Genomic DNA, 20873 nt, shown 5'->3' with positions numbered 1-20873 from the left:
TTCGCTTGGCATTTCAGATTGGTGTCTGGCAATCGTTACCAGGCGGGCTTCATTAAAAGTTTTGAAGCCAGCGATTGGCTGTGGTCTCCACTAAGCCAGAGCTACAGCTTCAGGTAAACTAACCGCAGCATTTCATTAAAACTGAGGTCGACAACTTGCAATGGGCATACGAATAGGATGAACTATAGCTATGCTGCTTCGCAATGATTTATGATGGAATATGTAGTGTGAAATCATGAATCGGTAACCAATGAATCGCTTAGCTGAACTTTTACCTATTTATTTATTTAACGAATTCAACAAGAACACGAAACAACATTTCTATTGAGGATGCACAAGAATTTTATTTGTATATGTGGTAGTTAGTTCTGAAGTCGATTAGTGCCTTCTGATATTTGCCAAGCGCCAAAACTCAGAAAATGTTATAGTTACGACTTCTGCTAGCTTTTATTGTTTTTAAATTGAGTGGTGTTCACATTGGGATATTGACGACGAAAGGGACTGAGGACAAAGCTTAATAAAGTGAAGTATTCATGTGATTCGCCTTGTAGGTAGGCTGCAGGGGTGTGACCTTTGGAGGTGACTCCAAGTGTTTCGGGTGCCGCTGCAGTTTGCTGCCGTAGCGTCTGCTTGAGAAATTTATTTGGTCTCTGACCTTTGTCAGGCGGAGATCGCGTTCGACGGCGTCGTTTGTCACGTATCTTGGGAAGCCAGCAACCCCGTGGAGCTGGAGTCTCAGACTTGGACGGCGTAGTTTCAGAAGGGTAGCAGCATCGTTTTGATTAATTGTGGATCTGTGTGGTTTGCTGTGGGGTTTTAATAGCAATTCGCTTTTGAAGTCTTTACAGACATTTTGTTTTGGTTACTGTGAATTGGGACCCCCAGATGGATTACAGTCAAGGAATGGGCTGTTGTAAATTCTGAGCTATAGATAAGACAGGACTGAAAATAAAATGCTACATTTGCTCTAGTTGCCAAATCAGAGAGGTCGAGTTTTGTTTGTGGATCAAAAATATTCAACATATTAAAATGTTGCCCAGTGCTGCACTCAATTTATTATTAAACTGTTTAAGCACACACACAATTGAAATTGAATAAAATATGATTTAAATGCAATTAATTGAATAATGAATAAGTGACATAATTCCCAAGATCTGTTGTCGGGCATATTCCAATGCCCAATTAGCCAGTCAAGATACGAGACATGCTTTTACATATAAAATACATATTATTGTTAGCTGTCCCTGTACAATTAAATTAACAAGCTTTTATGCATTTCTAAATGCTGTACGAAACACATTCACAAAATCAAAAATAATTACACCAAATATTTTGCGCTTGTTCTTATTGCTGCTGTTGTTGTTGTTGTTGTTGTTGTTGGCTTTGTTGTGGCAATTTCGCATATTTTTGCGTAGCATTGTAAGTGCTGCAGCAACTGCAGCAAAATAGAGGCAAAAAGTGCAGCTAAATTTAGACAACGTCAGCGGCGTCGAGTGGCGACGACAACGTTGGCACTGGTAAGTGCCTCCTCATCGGCTGGGTACGGGACGAGTGCCTCGGCCAACAGATTCGCATCGCATTGCCAAATGCAGCCGCCGGGAGACGGAGGCAAGGGCACTCAAGATGTCACAGGGCTGGTGCCTGCAAAAAAGAGAGAAAACTTAAAAAACTTTTTGTCTCCTCGAGTGTCCGCACTCGGTTCAAATGTTTGTGCAACTCAAGAATTAGAGCTGGGATCAATGAATAAATATTTAATATTTCAAAATCAACTTAGAGCTCCTCATGAGTGCAAAAATATCGCTATGAATGCAAACAACTTATTGAAACAATTCAATTCTTTCAATATTAAACTAAATTGTTTACGTTAGTTATTTTTGTAATTAATCTCTTATTTTTTTTTGTAATTTTTTGCAAACAAAAAAAAAGCAATTACTTAATACACATTAATCTTAAAAATTGGACAAAGTAAGGATAGATTTAATAAGAATTTGTTTCCATAATGTTAAGCACGCAGCCACAAGGCATGCCCTGTTCTATCTGGGTTTAATGCAACCCTACTGCACGGCAGCGCTTGTCTGTGGCTGCTGCGCTTATATGTTGTCTATATATTACGTACTAAATCTGTCGTTTTCCTTCAATATGTCAACGATGTTGGCCGTTGACGCCGTCGCAGGTCTTTACATTATTTCTTTTTTTTTTTGGGTATCTGTGTGCGTGTGTGTTTGTCGTCGTCGCTAAAATTTAATTAATGTGAAAATTTGCACAGACTGAGGCTATTTATAAGTTGTTGTAAGTGCTCGCCATTGCATTGGCTCTCGTGAAAGCCCCTCCTCTATATATACCATGTGCAACATAATTGAAATTTGTGCCATAAGCTGCCCCCGGGAACAAATCGAAAACCTCAACTGAGCTCTGCACATGAGGCTAATTTTCGCAATGACGTTGCGTTCCAATATACTTATATATATATATATATATATATATATATATATATGTCTATATATTGATAGGTTTGGGTGAAATATATTCTAGTTGGCGCTTTAAAATGCAAATGGTGACATGGCGGTGATTTTCTTGTTTGCATATCAAACAAATTGACGGCAAGCTGCGAATGCTACATTTTGGGCGCGTGTCCAGGTGCCAGCGAGTTAGCATACCGACAGCGTCCTGTTGACGACCACAGTAAACACAAAAGCACTCGAAAGCCGGAAAACTCTGGCAACTGAAAAGCTCAGCTCAATGCCCGCAGGTCGAACACTCGACACGCTTTTTGTTTACACCAGAGAAATATATATATTGATACAATATAAATATATATATAGATATATTGGCTTTATATTATAATTTTATGATATTTAGAAAATTATTGAAAGGCATAATTTAATTATATTTTGTGTTTTGCAACTGTCAAAAGGACAATATATTTTCTGTTGTCAAGCTACGCTTTTTGTTCTATAACTGTAAAAAGAGCATCTCATAGTCGGTCGGCTGCAATTTATGCTCAATTTTCAGTTACCTGCTGCTGATTTTCGCTATCACGAACAGGTGAAGGGCTCATGCTGGTTGCCTTTCACAGCGGGCGGACGTGCCCGCCCAAGTCTTAAGAGCATCAGTGAAAAGTGTAATTGAATTTTGATTTAAAGTCCTTTGATATCCGACACAAGACACCATACACTTGGGTCGCCACATGGTTAGGCGACCACTTTGGCTTGCCTGCTCGCCACCGCCTGCCGCCTTCTGGCGCCATTTTGTGTAAACCTATTGTCAATTTATCGGAAAAGTAAATCGATATAGGTCTGTCCTTATGTGTGTGTGTGTGTGTGTGTGTGTGTGTGTGTGTGTATTTTTGTGAAAAAGCCAACATGAGCAGACTTCTGGCCAAATAGCATAGCCAAACTAAAGCGACCAATAAAAATAGTTGCAAACACAATGGAAAAGTTCTTGCAAATTGATTTGTTGCAGATGTTTGGGGCTTTTGCAGCTTTTGTCAGACAATGCCAGGCATGTGGTCGTTCTGCTCGCATTTGGTCTTAAACTTTAATTACTTAGATTAATTGAAAAGTTCGGTGTGGGTTTTACTTTATTTTGCTATTTTTTTTTTCTTATTTTGCTTTTCAGGCCACTAACTGCAAACTATAGATTGCAATTTTAATTACGCTCCACAGTTCAAATCGGAATTTAAGCTTGGGCTGATGTTTATTCAAATCGTTTTGCGTATGCATTAAAATGTAAATATCAACGCAACGAATTTCATTTCTCTCAAAGCCAATATGTGCATTTTGATTGCAAAAAATTAGCAAATATTGGAAATTGAAAAGCGCAGCCAGCTTATTTCCTTTGAATGCAAGATTTGCATTTATGTACTAACTAACTTTTTTAGATGCGCACGGGAATAATTTATCACGGAGCAGCCGAGCCGTCGATTTAGTTTAAAATTATTTAAATTGACAATGATATATTTTATTTCACATTCGAAAAAGTTTGGTATATTAATCTAAAAATTACCCTGATAAAATTGTTTTGTTGACATTAGAGTTCGTGCTTTGTGAATTTTTTCTGACACGAAAAAGAGATTCCAGGCCCCTTTCTCCCCTTTCCTTTACCACTTATTAAACATTTATGTTGATTGTATATATATATATCTATGGAACTTACAATTTGTCTAACCTTCCTGCTTTCTCTTTGTTCGCTCTATCTTACGCTCGGAATTGCTTCCTCTCATAAATTACAAACTTTCACCCTTGCAATTATGCTCAATTGTTCGGTTGAGCAATTTCATTGCACTAGTCGCTCCTGTTCGCATACATAATGAGCTCTTAATCCTCATCACAATTACACGCGCTGTCCAGCAGTAACTGGCAGCACCTTATTGGCCCTAACTCATTACGAGCTCATTAAAGAGCAGAATACTAGAGATTTGTTTGATGAAATCACGTTCATACGCATAGTCCCTTTATAATTGACGCATATCGTCACCTAAAACAACTCTAATGAAAAACATTTCGTAATCCAAAAAGCGTGCTAGAACAAAAAAAAAAAATAACACAACCACACACCTTTGCGGCAAAGATGTTGGCCCAAAATGTCAGCGCCAGGCAGCTGCAATGTTGCCGCTAATAGATCCCAAAGCTAAAGCCCATTGGGCTCTGGCCTTCATTTCACTCAACTCCAAGCTGCCAGGCAGGCTGCCCTCCTGTGTGTTTACTGGGGAGAATGAATAATGCCTCGTTTTGGGGTATCTGTTGGGGCCAGCAGCTACAAAAAGTCAGCCAAAAATGTGTGTTTTTAAAACGAGCTAAAACCCAAAAGCACTGCACAGTTATTTTAATTAGAAACGAAGCAATTTGCATATTAAGCGCGCTTAGAGAGCGGGAGTACTGTGAAATAAAATTTGAGCGAACGTCATGTTAAATTTAAATTTTATTTCAATTTAGACGTGGGCGTTTTTGGACTCTGGACAAACAATATATTAAGCTAAGTGCACTTTTAATAAGTAATGAGCTCGTTTCTAGTACTTCGTTAATTAGTGAAATGCTTTTGAAATTAAGTTGTGAGATTTACACTTTTAAACGTATTACATGGATAAGGGCAAACATTTCTGAACCGATCTGAGTCATAATTTATTTTGGGCACTGTACCTAATTCTAATTCTGATTACAAAAAGTATTATTTAATAAGCAAAAAAATAAGTGAAAAATCAAATGCCTGATCTTGAAATCAGTAAACAAACTTACAAATTAATTAACAATATAAATTACGTTAATTACTTGTAAATGTTAATTGAAAACCAATCAAATTAAATAATTTGGCATAACTAATCATTGATCGGACATGGTTGTTAGGTAACATAATACATTTTTTTTAAAACAAAATAATTTCAGGCATTGTCAATATAATATGTGCCGAATCATTGCCGGTATGAAACCTTGAATTATGAATGTCGAAAGTCAGGTGTGCGAACCGAACCTAAAGTCAAGGCATTGGTATTAAAACAAAGCAATTGCTATATACTTGGGGCTTGCAGTCATGATTATCAGAAAAGCTTTTTACTTGTCCAGGTGGAAATATATAAATACATATATCCCTACTTTGCTGAGGGAGGAACTGACAGCCCGGGCGTTATCAGCGGGCAACTAACCGAATTATTTGGTCAGTCAATCAAATGCAGAAAATCAGAAATCTTAAGCAATACCAATTGATACGGATACGATGGGCGTCCTTAAGCGACTTTAGAGTATTCTCTTGTTTTGTTTGTTTATTTTTTTGTGCTTGCTTGTTTCTTGGAAAAAGGGACTTCAAAGTGTCCTCGTCGGACTCGTTTTGCCAAACAACCCAAATTCAATTTCTTTTTTGTTATGCGCCAAAGGACGTGCAAACTAAACTGATTTCAAATGCAGCAAGCGGTGGCCATCGCCGAAGGCATAACATTTGGACATCCCGAGCCCCATCATATGCCCCCGTATCCCCGTATACCCGTATCCGCCTAAAAGACGTGATGGCATGTAAACAGATTCTTGGGCGGATAAGGTCAGAGACGTAGGAAAACGGACATTGAGACTGTGTGCGTGGGCGGTGTTAACAATTTTGAGGCGATGGAAAATGTCAGCTGCTGTCAACGCGTAGAAAATTTGAATAGGCAAATCGTAAAGTCAAGTTGACAGAGTACGATATTCCACTATTAGTATACAAGTGGGTAACGAGGGTTGTTCGTGAAGCAATAATCGACCAAAATGTCTTACAAATTTTATTTATGTTGCCCAAAGGAAACATAGGACTTGTCTTTTGATGCGTATTCGTTGAGTGTCTTTTGTCATCTTGAAAACTTGTGCAACAATTGTGTCGGAAAACTTGTATACACATTATAAGAATTTTATCTATCATCTGTAATAGACATACATAGATGTTCACTTGAGTTTCACTTCGTTTTAATCCTTGGTTTGCCACCCATATAATATTATAAGACTATGTACCCAATTGAAAATGGGTCAAAAAGCGCTGGTTGCAATTGTGCAAAAATATGAAGCAAGCAAAATAAGGCATCTCCAACAACAATTCGTCAGCATCAACAGCCCATCTAGGGTGGGTCTGTCAAATGTTCAACTGCCTCCATATCCCTGAAATTGTTAAGTATCGATTTTCAGGTTTTCGATCAGCTCTTGTGTATTGTGTATTCGTCTATTAAAAATCTTTAAAACATCGAACTATACTCAATAATTCAGATATACTGCTTGCACAAAAAGACTGGGAGACGAGTTCGTAAATTTGTTACCACGCGATTGACAAGCGGGGCTAGTTAGTTAATGTAGAGTTTGAAAATCAGAGTCAAGCAAAATTTTGCATTTTCAGCCATCGTACTAGCGATATAATTCTCACTTGGCATAGCTGGGCATTTTTTCGCTGCGAAAGTCCAGAGCAAAAAGAAAAGCTAAAACTGTGCCACTGCCTAATTTGTATTCAAAACAGCTTGAAGACTTCAGGACCTTACCAAACTTTGACGATTTTTAATTGCCCAGCACGAGGAGACGGCGTAAGCCAGGAATGTCATGTGCCAACTATGCTGAAAAAAGGAATTTAAATTACCTAAAAGGTACAACAGCAACAACATAAGGCGAAACCAAGCTATGAAATTTGCACATCATCATTATCAGCAGAACACTGAAAATTATTTGCTCAAGTTAAGTTGGGTGGGGGAGGGGCAGGTACAGAGCTTGCCTGTCCAAAAGTGCTAACAATGCCGCAGCCACAGACAGTGCCAGCCCCCGCCCCCGCCACGACCCAACCCCATCCAGCCATGCCCACCTCTGTGGCAACACCGCCTAAAAGCATTTAGGCGGCTGCAACGGCGACGGCGACGCGTCAAATACCTCACGGCAACTTCAACTTTGTTGCCGTTGCCGTTGTTGTTGTTGTTCGGTTGTTACACGGCAAATAAAAATTGAAAGCAAATGAGACAGCAGAGACCTGGTAGCAGGAGACGAATCTGCATGTGGATGCAGACACCAGGACGTACGGATGTCGCTGTGCTGTCCCGGTCTAGGAACCGTACCCTAGACCACTCACTCCCACGCGCCGGCCCCGCCCACGTCCGCCCAACGTGCCGCTCCCAGCTCTGATAGCTTGCGCTAAAAACGCCGAGTGTCGAGTGTCGGCCTCGGTCTCGGTCTCGGCTTGGCTTTTCGAGTGGTTGGTAATGCGTGACAGGCCCAGACCAGACCAAAGCAGCACCGCACACCCCTACCCGCTCCCTTTGACCCATCTGCATCATTTCTGAATTCAAATTTGATGGCGGCTATGTGGATACAACAGCGCACGTCCTGCCACCAGTTCCAGTTTTCCCATTTGCCTGGCCGGATGTGAGTCGACAGCGGCGTTTGCCTGTGTCGTGTGTCCCAACGCTCTCTCACTCTCTCCCGCTTTCTCTCCCTCTCTCTCCCTCTCTCTCTCTCTCTCTCTCTCTCTCTGTCTATGAAGGACTCGTGCCCCGTACCATCCCGGGCTGCCACCAAAGTTTAAGCGAATTAAATTATTTGCTTTTTAGATTTCAATATTTCCGCAGTGGAGATTTTTAGTCGATATCAGTAAAGTGGTTTGTATGTGTGTACGTGTGTGTGTGGGTGTGTGTGTGTGTCAGTGTGTGTGTCAGTCTGTCTGTGCGCGTCTACAAGGCGTCGGGCGGGGCTCTAAATTGAGTTTGATGATGCGCTGCAATCATAAAGTGCTTTAGGGCTGAAAATATTTGGGCGTGGGTTGGCTCACAGGTAACTCGTAACAGATATGTGCATACATATCCTCATGGCTGAAATACGTTTCTGGGGTTTTACTTTGTTTCGCCGAGAAACCTAATCCATTTTATATATATATTTAAATAAAGATTCTATGTGAGAATAGGAGGAATAAATACTATTAATTATTAATATTATCTATGAAAATCTCATTTTCACTCTCTTTCTCTCTCTCTCTCTCGGTCAATCGGGTTTTTGCTTCTCGTTCCGATCTTTGTCTCTCTCTCTCTCTCTCTCTCTCTCTCTCTCTCTATCTCGTTTTCTCTCTGTGTCAATCGGTTTTTCTGCCTTTCAGCTTTACTTTCTCGATTTCTGTCTCTCTCTCCTTCTCCATCTCTTTCTCTCTCTCTTTTTTCTTTCTCTCTTGTTTCTCTATTTCTCTTTAGAGAGGGATTCTAGTTACTTCTTTCTTTCTGTCTTTCTTTCTCTTATGCTCATTGTATTTTTTTCTCTTTCTCTCTATTTCTTTCTTTTTCTCGTTTTGCCAATTGCTTTTTCTGCCATCCAGTCACTCTCTTGGTCTTTAGTTTACAGAGTATTTCTTAGTCCAGATATTTATGTCTTGGACAGCCTTTTTTTGCTTGAGCTACCTTTAAAATGCTTAAAATATATAATTTCTACTTGTACACAAACAAGCCAGACACACAAAATAAGAAAAAAAACCTAAAAGGAAAATCCACCCAACTGCCAAGCTGCTTTCAGGGTTTTCTTTTCTATTTAAATTCCAACTCTAATTCAATTTTTCCCGCTGAATTTGCTATTTTACGGCCCGTCTAAGCGAGCCAATTACCTAGGCAGCTAACAATAAATACCTATACTTATATATATATATATATATATATATATATATATATATATATATATATATATATATATATATATATAGAAAAAAATGTTGTAAAGAAAATGCAAGCATGATGATTAAAACGGCGCTGAAATTTTTTATTTGCATTTTCCTTGCTCTTATTTTCAGGCATAAATATTGAGCTTGGTCGTGAGAAAGAGAGAGAGAGAGGGAGAGAGAAGGAGAGAGAGAGGTATTGGGGGGTGAGAGGACAGAGTCCGTTTGAGTTTTGAGTTTACGTTTGCATGCCCAAAAGTTTGCTGAGCTCAAGACCTGCCCAACTCACCGCCGCTCATTTCCGTGTGCGGTTTGGTGTTGGGGGGGGGGGGGCATGGGCAAAAGATGTTACCAAAACTATTGAAGCGCACACAGCGCGAAGCGCATTCATTTACTCCGCGTGGGTGAGTGCACCTCCAGTTCATATCCCCACCCTCTCACTGGACAGGGCTTCTTTGGCTGTTAGCTGGAGTGAGCAAGTCCATCGCATGCCTGAATGGTCGCGCAAAACATGCCATCATCATCATCAAAGGGAAATTAACCTAAACGGCCATGAAGCTGTTTGCTGGGCGTTACTACCACAGAGGTTCTTGCTGTTATAGTTGTTGTTGGGTAAGCAGGGTATACGGTTTTTGTGCAAATATATGTAAAAGACAGAAAGAGGCAATTCCGAGCACATGCATACGAATATTTAAATGAACATTTATTTATATATTTATTTATATTCTTGCTCAGTTTGATGAGCTGAGTCGTTCCAGTCATGTTCCTCTTGTCTGCATGATTTACAAAAGACCTGAGCTCTCTCTAAAGCCCGTCTCCTTACCCGGCTGAAAAGATCCCAACATTTTATTCTGAATATTTGATAAAGATGAATAAGCACACATCGTGTATGTGTGTGTATAGAAGGCAGTTTAAACGTTAAGATAGTTTGGAATGTCATGCAGGGTATCTCCAAGTCGGGCACACCCAACAAAAGCACTCAAACTTATTATTGTTGTTGTTGTTGTTGTAATTTCGGCTCTGTGGCTGCTTTGCAGGCTGAGCTGAGCTGGACTGAAGCACAGCATGTGACTGGTTAGCTGCTCCCGCATGACTCTCTGCGCACTTTATTGCTGATTATGAGGTTGAGTTTTGTGTTAACTTCCGGTTTGGCTGCTCCATTTTGAAGGCAACAGCATATTGGAGCGTCCATTGATGCCTTAAGTGAGACATTCTGTGTGGGCTTCAAGAGCAACCAGGCAAACTCTTCTTCCTTTATGTGGTGCTAATTGTGGCTGCCTTTGCTGGTTAACTGCGCTAATTGAAGTTCTTGTCGAGTCGGTTTGTGGATTTATCGATACACTTGTGGGTTACTCTCAATGGCCGTTCGATGGGCTCCTCTGTGCACGTTGCTATTGGTTGCTTGATTAATATTGTTCACTTGAATTGGCCCTTGTGACATTGTAATGTCGGACTTCGCATTCAAAATTGCGTGAGATAAGTCCATAAAATGCTGGTTTTCGGCATAATTATACACACTGTCAAATAATACTATACTAATAATATATAATACTATACTATATTAATAATATGGTATAATATGTTAGATTCGGCTCATGGGTCGAAGCCATCTCTTGCCCCAGTTTTCACCATATTTAAACCTTGATTTGAACATTTCGCTTGAAATTATCGAATATAAAAACTAAAATATTTTTTAAAATTATTTAAAACAATGCCACATAACCATATTGTTTTGAAGCAACAGAATTATTGGAAGAAATATGGCTGAGCTTAATTTTTGGGTTCGGCTCTTCTTTGAAGTCAGCTAATCCGGCTTGTAGTAAATAAGATAGTAGAACTCTAAGCTCAAATCGGTTTTCAAGCTATAAGGAGTTTAAGCTTTAACCTTCATAAAGAGTTTAAGGCTTATGAAAAATGCAGGCCTAAATCCCTGGCTATACTCCATACCTTTGGCTAATCAAAAAGTTGAATTCTTTATAATTTCTTGCCTTTTACACTAAACGTTTTTTGTTCATTAAATAAAATAGTCTAAAGTATTTTATAAAACTTGAGTAAATTGTACAATTGCTCTCAAGCTAAATTTAGGTAAGGTGCGCTGTGTTATTTAATATTTTTTTCGACAGCTTAGTGTTCACAGGATTTAATGGATTTTGGTGGATTTCACTTTGGTTGTTACTTAATTTTCTTAACAAAAGTTTGCACCGCAAGCCCTTCAGGCAATGCCACAGTATTTTGTCACCCCCTTTGAGAGAGTTTGACAGCGCTTTTTAATAATTACCCCCAGCCGGGTGTCGCATGTCCTTTGTCCCATATGCGACAGAGCTCTGAAATCTGTGGCGGCTTTGGCCAAAGGACTCTGGCAGCTGCTCTGGTCTACACTTTTAGCGTGTGACAAATGAAAATACATGACACTGTATTGTAGTATTTGTTGTTGTTTTTGTTGTTGTTGTACTAAATGAAGCAAGTGCACAAATGGGCTAAGCAAGCGTATCCTTATTGGAGGACTTGCTGCAAGGTAATCCATATTTATAAAAATAGTCATTAAAAGGGTTGCCCACATGTTTTGTGTGACAACAACGCCCGCCACCTTGCCTGTGCCCTCGCCCTGCTCAACTTTATAAATACATTTTAATTTAGCTTTGTGCATTGAAACATATTTAAATTAAAGAGCAGCCGCTTGTAAAATGCGCTCGCTCAGCGCATGTGAAGTTGGTCGTGTTGTCCTTTGCCATTTTTAATACAGTTTATCAGTGTCCAATGGGCAAGGGCTGCCATTGCCCCACACTGAACACTGAACATATTTGTGCTGTGAAGCGTGCTCAATTGTGAGGAGCCGTTCGCTCTTGCCGAGTATTTATGGGTTCGGTTCAGTGCTGCCCACTTCGCAGGAGCCGACAGCTAGTCAATAGGGGGAAAATGGGTATAAAGCAGCTTTAAAAAGCATAAAGAGCCTGGTTTTCATATTATTCTCTGCGTTTGTCTATCGCAGCTGTTTTTGGGTAATTCCACCTGCAACTATGGGAAATTGGCGGAGAAGGGCGAAATTAAACTTTTAAGCTTATTATCTGAATGTGGAATCTGAAAAATTCAGATCTATTTTAATTGTCTTTAAAAAAATATAACTTCAAGATAGTAATAAAATATAAAGATTGGATAAAGCCGTATTCGTTGCAATATTGTAGTATTTTAAATATATTTTTATTTGTTTTACTAAATGCTTCACCAAATTTAAAAATAAAGCCATATTTAAGTTTGCCAACACTGGTCTTGTTTCCTGTCTTTAGTTCTTTTGTCGTGCCTTTCGTTCGTTCGATGAAATTAGAAACCTCTGCTCATGTGCATACTTCAGACCAGACCCGACCCGACTCGTCCAGCCCAGGGCAAGTTTGCTGCTTTGTTTATCAACTTGGCACTGTTCACATATGACCAGACCTCCTGGTCACTTGTTCCGACTTGTATCTAGCCAAAGAGCACGATTAACTCTGTCGTTCAGTTTGATATGTCAACTAGAAGCTTATGGAGCTCATACTGTTATCAATATAATTGATTATGTGCATCAGAAATTGGTCAGTTTCTATTTATTTTTTATTTAAGGAACGATTTAATTTATATTATTATTATATAAATTGTTTGATTTGCATATTATCAATTTTATTTGAAAAATATAATGGACTTTTTTTTTAAATTAATCAAAAAGTTGTAATACTTAACCCAGAAGGGAACTCATATTTTTAGGTGCGCGTAGGTTTTGAAAAATATATTAAAATTCTAAGTAAACATATTCTGGTTTCTCAGAGCATTGAAAATTCGTCAACTGTCGTTTTCAGCTCTTGCTCAAAATCTTCTTTTAATTTGCATGCCCGACGTAGCTAGTGATTTGACGAGTTTTATGTGACTGGGAGGATTGAGCATTTTGCCAACTCTTCAGTTTACTTATTTATCGATAATTAGAAATTGCTGACCTGTTGTGAAGTACCCGCCGTTCCTATTTATTTGCATACATACTCTTTGACCAATTGCTATTCCTAGCTCTATTATCGACTAAACCAGCAAACAGTCGAGTTTCTGTTGTGCACCCTCTGGTCAGTCATTGATACGACATTGATTCGTTAGCCAGACAATGCCATTATTGAGGTTTTGCACTGGATCCGGATTGATTTTACACTGAAACCGAAGCAATATCTGCCGCACGACTTTTTATTTCGCTAGCTGAAAACAATAATGGTGCCTCGTGCTCATATACGAGCATTGGGAAACTGACTTTATGCACAAGGCCTGCAGTTTTCTGATAAGCGTCAAACGCTGTCCCCCTTTCTAGCCACCTCAATGCTGCATACGTTTGATCCTCTTGTGGCGCAATGCCTGACTGGCTAATGAGTTCCTAATTAGAATTGTGTATGTGTGTGTGTGTGTTTGTGTGTGTCAAATGCGACTTTAAATGCCAATGTGTTGCAGCAGTTTGGTGCATGCGAATGCAGTTTGGTTAGCTCTGCAATTTAGCTGCCCGCTTAATGTGATCAACCAAAAATAGATTTTAGGAAGAGCTACGTATCTGCAAAGAATAAAATATATATACTATTTTAGCTAAAGCCAAAGCTTGATTGGTTTGTGATTGGAACTGCTTTAATTTAAATGAGTGGAAGAATTTCTTAAGTGGCAAAGGTTTCTTTTTTTTATGAAAATCTTGTGCACTAAAATGTTTTGAATTTGTTTGATAATGCTTTTTAATACATTTTTTTGTACATAGCCTCATTTTTGAGGTAGCCTTGAGTAAACTTATAAATATTACCCATTCGCCTTGTTAACCAGACACTTGATTGGAGCTGCCTCTGCGCTTCGTATGCGCTCATTTCGGCCGTCTTTAATATATATTGCCCCAAGCCACTTGTTTATCTCAAGCTCTGGCAGTGCTTGATAACCGCTTTAAGTGATTTCAAGTGGTTGATTCAACCTACAAACTATAACGTAAGAGCTCGTCTCGAACTGTCTCAAGGCAACTATCCATTGCAGTTCAAGCTCATTTTAGATTCTAAATCATCTGCATCCTCCCTCTATTAAATGTGCTCAAAGGCGCTTTTCATCAAATTTTGCTTGACTGAGTTTTATTTTCCCTTTTTATTATTTTTTTTTTTTTGGTTTTTGTGCTGCATCAAAAATTTGTCTGCAACATTGGCCAGAAAAGTGGAATTTTGCGCGTTATCCTTTGGCAATGTGTAATTAAAAAATATGCGCAATTAAAATGGAGCAAAGGAAGCGCACAATGCGTCTAATTCGAGTAGCGAATATGCAGAAACGTCAATTCATAAATACATAATTTACATAACATATTCTCAGTAAATGGAAAGCAGGAATATAAATTGAAATTTCATTAAGAAAGTTCTCGTTGTCGCCTGCCGCAGCATACAAGTGAGACACAGCGAGCGAGAGTGAGCGAGCGGAATATGCTCATGTGCTCTCATGCCACAGTACGCTCTATCTTTCTCTCATGTCACTTCAGAATTGAAATGTATAATGGCTTTCGTATGTATGTGTATGGATGTGTATGTGAGTGTGTGTATAGGCGCACTTGAGCGACTTAATTGTGTCGTGTTAACGTCAAACACATGCAACAAACATGTGCAAACAAATGTTGTGAGGCTGTGTATGCGTGTGCGTGTGTGTGTGTGTGTATGTATGTGTGTGTTCGTGCGTGTGTGTGGGGCGGGACTCTTTGGCACGTTTATGTCAGCGCCGTGTTGACAGATTCAACCACCCAGCAAAAAACCCGTTACCAGCCTACCTTCCGCCCACGCCCACACACACACACACACCCACACACACACGCACACACACTTGCGCGCACACTTATGCATATGTATAAAGCCACTCTTTTATTTTATAAAAAACATACATATACAAACATTCACTCAAGCGGCAAAACATATCCGTACACTTCCGTTATGCCGCCAACGAACCCCAAAGAACACACCATCCTTTCAAAGACCCCCTTTCTCCGCCAGCTCTTTGCTACCCCTGCTCTAGGCCATCGGCGCCGCAGAGCGCTTGCCAGGCAGCCAGCCATTGCCACCTGTCATAAATTTCCATATGCGCGAAAGGTTGAGCGCTTTTTTTTCTGCTTACTTTTTATTTTACTTAGCTGCAGCATTCAGGAAATGAAATACTCTTGGTTGAGGTGCGTTAAAATACACTACTTGTTGGAATATAAAAAAAGCACAACAGAAAATATAGAATTTCTTAAGCAAACTTTAAAAAAAATAAAGAAAATATTTCGAAAAATTCTATGAGAGAAATATCGAAAGAAATATATATATACTGTTAAAGTACATGTCTAAATATATGGATTTTGAAATATATATTAACATATATGGTAAATATTTCATATTATGTTAATTATGTTAACAGTTGGCCCTAAACTTGTTTAATTATTATTTACAAACTGAAATTCAATTGAGAACTTGACTTAATTTATATTCATTGAATTAAATTATGCAATTATATTTATATAAAATTATAATCATTTAATTTTTTCATTTGCTTTAATTTCAATTTCATTATTTAATTTTCTAATTCCAAGCCATTTTGAGTAAATTCTCTAACACTTTTCATAGAGCGTGCTCAGAGTATAATAGATGCACTTTAGCAGAGCATAAAACTAATTAATTAAACTGTCTAGTCAGTAACTAACTAACAACTTGCTCATCAGATGAAATTGACTCTGAAATTTTATGCTGTTTCATCTGGTCTCATATTTCAATAGAGCCCCAGCTTCAGTTAGGGCATGATACAAACTTTTTGGCTGAGTAGTATGGCATAAAAGCAGCTGTTCCGTTATGACTGCGCCTGCAGGGACGGCAAGGGTAGCTGGCGGCTTATGCATAATAGACATATATATGTATGTGAACGGCTGGGAAAAACCATTTTCATAACTGACTCAACGATTCTGCGTTCAATATTTCGATTATGACAATGCTAAAAATACCGCGTGTTAAATGCAAATGCATTTTTTGCTTCTTTTTTTTTGCAATCAGCTGAAGCCCATTTGGCTGACCAGCCATTTTCCTCAGAGCTTTTCAGTTATTATTATTATTTTTTTTTTTTAGTTTGTATTTCGCCCATTGTCTGCGAAAATTGAATTTCCATTTTGACAATAGCTGTCGCTGTCGGAGCTCGGGCCACATGAGCGTTTGGACAAAACTGGCGCTGGCCTGATAAGTTTTAAGCCTTGAGTGCTAATCAAATGCTGGCTGGGCAATCAATTTGGTGCCGACGTCTTTTAATGAACGTTTTTCCAATGATGCAATGCAGCAACCGCCTGTTGCTCTCACCGCCCACCAGCAATCCGTCAAGTGGGCGGCCATATTGGAAAAGTGAAAGGGTAACACTCGAATACTCAACTACCCACATGCTGCTGCCTTTTAGCCCCTGGGTGCTGTATTGTGGCCAGTTGACAGTTTCATTAGTTGGTTTACATGCAGGAGGTGCCAGTTGCTGTTGCCTGTTTGTTTGCATTGTATCGCCATGTTGTCGTCCAGGATATTGGCTGGCTTGTCCTGTTCGCTGTTCCAGCTAGCTGTGGCTGCCCCATATCGTTCCCTGCCAGCTCTTGTTGTCGCATTCACCGGAAGTCGCCTGATAAGTTTACGTTGACATGTTGCCGCACTCTATCTCTCTACCATTCCTTACTCTACGTGCGCGTGCTTGTGTGTGTGTGTGTGTGTGTGTGTGTGTGTGCCAGCTGAAAGCTTTCATAAGTTGATTTAAATCTTAACTTTTGACCATGTCCACTTGACATCCACTTTGGGTACTAACTTAATTGTGTCTTCGGTTTTTTAGTTTGATTGTTTTGCTTTGATTCATCGAAACAAAGGCGTATATATATATATGTCTATATAGAATATTGGAGGGTAGCATTTATACATGAATTTGGTCAAAAAATACTGTTGCCATATTTAGATGCCACATTTATCTAGAGGCAAAAACATGAAAGAATAGACAAGCCTCATGTATATCAGATGAGATTTGACCGAGTTATCGGGTTGGGAAATTTGGAACTATGTCTGCATAGGATAATGGCGGGTATTCCCCGGCCTTTCCCGTGGCACGTTGAAAAGAAATTCTCTCAAAGTTCTTTGTTTAAATTTGAAGTCCATAATTGAAAAAATTCAGAGCCAGCATATGAGTGTAAACTAAGTTTATTCTCTGCACATTTGAAAAACAACGCCTAGCCAAATTTGACTGCAAAGAATCTCAATATTGTGTGTCATCTAAGCTGCACTTTTCCAATCACAACTCTTTTCAAATTGGAAGTCATTTGAATTCTGCATAAGCTCGAATCACCTTACAAAATCCAAAACGTATACACCTTTTAAGCAAGTCACACGCCACACAGCTGTGCCCTTTTCCCCTTGGGTTGGGGCAAAAAAAAAGAAATCGCACACAAACATTTTCATTCCTCTTTTGATTTTTTTTTGCCGTTGACCCATAAAAACAAAAGGGGCAGCATCATATGACGACCAGCAAGGACCAGTAGAGGTGGCAGTACGGTGTGGGGGTGCGATTCCAATGCAAAATTGAACAAACTGTCAGTTGCATGGGCAGATCAGGAGGCCCATACCGCCGCACAGCACTACACAACACAGTAGAGCCCGAACATAACACTACACGTCACTAGCAAGCAATTGCTTTGTGCATCTCGTGCTCCCTCTCTCTTTATTTCTTTCTCTTTCCCTCACTTTCACCCGACTTTACCTGGTGCTGCCCAAATAAATGCACTGTGAGACTTTTACTTGCAAGGATCTTTGAATGTGTAATTCACTCGCAAGCGTTTCACACTTTTCGGCAAATCCGATGGGCTTGCAAAACATTTGTCAAACATCTTTGTGAAAATTCATTTGATCCACCCTTTTTTGGATGACTAATGCGGGTCAAAAAAAAAACTAAAAGAATACGTGTGCTGGAAATTATAATTAATTTGAAGAATTATAAGAGAGATTCTCTCAGTGTATGCCTTCGCCCTGGCTGCGGCTACTCTTGTTGTCGCAGTTGTTGTGGTAACTTTGTTAGCCAACACGCTGATAGAGGCATGGGGACACATTGCGAGCTGCTGCTGCCGCAACTGCTGCTGTTGCATGATAATAGGCCGTTGGACGTGGTCTCTAAGCCTGGACATCGATTCTGGACATCATGGATTTTGCGGCATATGCCCGCGTGTGCGTTTGACTGTGCCTATAAAAGTGAACGGAAGTTAATACGTTTACCTGGTTTTTTGCCATACTTCTCACGCAGGTGGCGCCCCGACATTGTTTTATGGGTTTTGTATCCTTGTTGCTATTGTTGTTGCCTTTGTTGTTGTCGTTATTGCTACGCAAACAGAGTAAATTGAATTGCGTTAATGCGCTTATAGCTTACACGAGTGTTGGGTCCATTGCAGCAATAAATGGCCAAAATAAAAATGCATATGAAAATCTACATAACATAATAAAAATGGCCAACAAATTGAGTTTAAGTACACAGGACATACACGTGCACACACAAGGACACGTATTCAGTCCCCTTTGCTTTGCTTGGGGATTTATAAATATGGTATAACATTTATGTGGGCTTAAATGTAATTGCCAGCTAAATGTGCCAGCACTTATAAACATATTCAAGCCTTCATATTTACTGGGTGCCTGTTGTGATAATCAGTTTGTTTAGCTCGACACAGGCAGACACCAAATGCTACGATGGCGGTACCTTGGCTTAGATAGGTTGTGCGAGTTTATGGAACAAGCAGAACTTGGACAAGGTTTCAACTCTGTCTATCCGGCTATATAAGCGCTGAGATCTCTGAATTTTCTTCCTAGAATCCTTCGCTTTTATTTATGCATGTTTATGCATATGTATGTGAGCATATTCTCTTACATTTAATGTAGAACAATACTAAACTCTCGGACGCGCTGCAAATTAATGAAAAGAAATGTTGCCCTACTATGCGATTCTCATGAATGCAAGTAAGGCATTCGTGCTTCTATAATATGTAGGTAAAATAATTACAAGTGCTTTGAAAATCTACTAAGCTTTATTTGTGTATGTAGGCGTGCATGTATGGATATGGATGTGTATATGTATATATTTGTGTATGTATGAATGTATACAGCAATGAATGTATGTATGTACGTGTTATTTGTGTACGCTTTTACGTATCTATGAACGTCTATTTGAATTTATGTATATATATGCACGTATTTATGTATGTATAAGATACATACATATGCAAGTTCAAACGTATATATGTATGTACGTGTGTATGTGTATGTGTCTTTTGTTGTACCAATCACAGGCCAAGTTTACAGTTCACTGAACTGAAAATTAAATAAAACCTGTTTTTAATAATTGCCCTGCTATGCGATTCTCATTATTACAAGTGGGACTTACAGGTATTCACGCTTTGATGGCAATTGAAGTGTTACACGAACAAGTCTGTTGGCAATCTAATAATGATTTTTGGCGTAAATATATGTATGGATATATTTATAAATGCTCACTGTATTCAAAATGTCAACAAATTTAGGCTATATTTATTGTGATTCTTATGAGGCAATTGTATTTGGAATATTTAACAATCTCAAGTGGCAATAAACGAACTCTATCTTTGCCTTCTACTCTAGCTACGACTATAATATATATATAAATCTTTCTCTCTACTCCTTCATTCCGTTTTTATCATTTTATTTATATATTTTTTTCTGTGATTTCATTCTAATCTAATATCTACTGCTTTTATTTATATTTTTCAGTGTTGTGCATATATAAAATGATGTCGCCCTCCAATAGATGGCAATATTGAAAAGTGCGTGCGAGTGAACTTTCGGGTAAGTACATAGTTACAAATATACAAATATACAAATATAAATGAAAGTTGGGGAAATTCAGGCTTTACGTTTTTTTATCATAATTATTTACTCTTAGCTCGAACAATTATCTGACTCTAAGTGTCAGTAGGCGCATTAAATGCGAATTTAATTTTTATATTTAGTTAAGGTCGTCATCAGACTATAATCGCATTTTTTCCTTTAACTGGCTTTGGGGTGCTAGGCGCTGTCTAAGCCAAATGAATCCCTTGTTCGTTGACGTTATCGTTGTCCCGGCAAAATTGCATTATGATGTATTAGCTTTGTGTAGCTGTCAGTGCCACTGGCTGGTAAGTAGCCACAACTGTCTGTGTACTTTTATTTTAGCTGCACTTGAAAATGTTCTCAATAGACTAGAAGGCAATGTCATAGTTCAAAGACGACGGCACTTAGCGAACGGCAAATGCAATCGCCTTTAGTTGCACTTAATATTTTATATTTCTTTTCTATTTCATTCCTATAATATTTTCACTTTGATTCAATTTCTTAATACCTTTAAGTTAACATCCGTTTTGCCGGTTGCCTTCAGCATTCGCTTCCGTTTGGCTGTTCGCGTTTTCTTTTCTCTCTCTCTGTGTGTGTGTGTGTGTGTGTGTGTGTGTGTGGCGGGTATAGAGTCTTCCGTTGCGAGGGCTGAATTCTGCTAGCACTAGCATTATCCACGCAATCAGCGAAACTGTAAATCACACACACACACACACACACATTCGCACACACACATATATACAGAGCTATTAGAATAGTTGACACAGGGAGAGACTAAAAATGGCGTAGGAAATGATGCTGTGATGGCTGCCAGGTCCCGTATGCTTTTGTATTATGAATGTAACTGTAACACGCAAGCAAACATCGCACACG

The 20873-nt window shown here is 39.1% G+C and overlaps 1 protein-coding gene across 2 annotated transcripts in view; it reads left to right on the top strand.

Moving 5' to 3' along the window:
- mub (poly(rC)-binding protein mub) overlaps window positions 1-20873 on the top strand; it is a 94581-nt gene that overhangs the window by 8126 nt on the left and 65582 nt on the right. For both annotated transcript variants that reach the window (XM_070208500.1, XM_032435047.2), the window contains exon 2: window positions 19902-19976. The gene's annotated coding sequence lies outside the window, so the exon portion shown is untranslated. The remainder of the gene's footprint in view (window positions 1-19901; window positions 19977-20873) is intronic.

The sequence above is a fragment of the Drosophila virilis genome, chromosome 3, assembly GCF_030788295.1.
Source record: "Drosophila virilis strain 15010-1051.87 chromosome 3, Dvir_AGI_RSII-ME, whole genome shotgun sequence".
NCBI classification, from domain to species: Eukaryota; Metazoa; Arthropoda; class Insecta; order Diptera; family Drosophilidae; genus Drosophila; species Drosophila virilis.
Note: the sequence above shows the minus strand (reverse complement) of the source record. Positions and strands in the feature narration are given on the sequence as shown.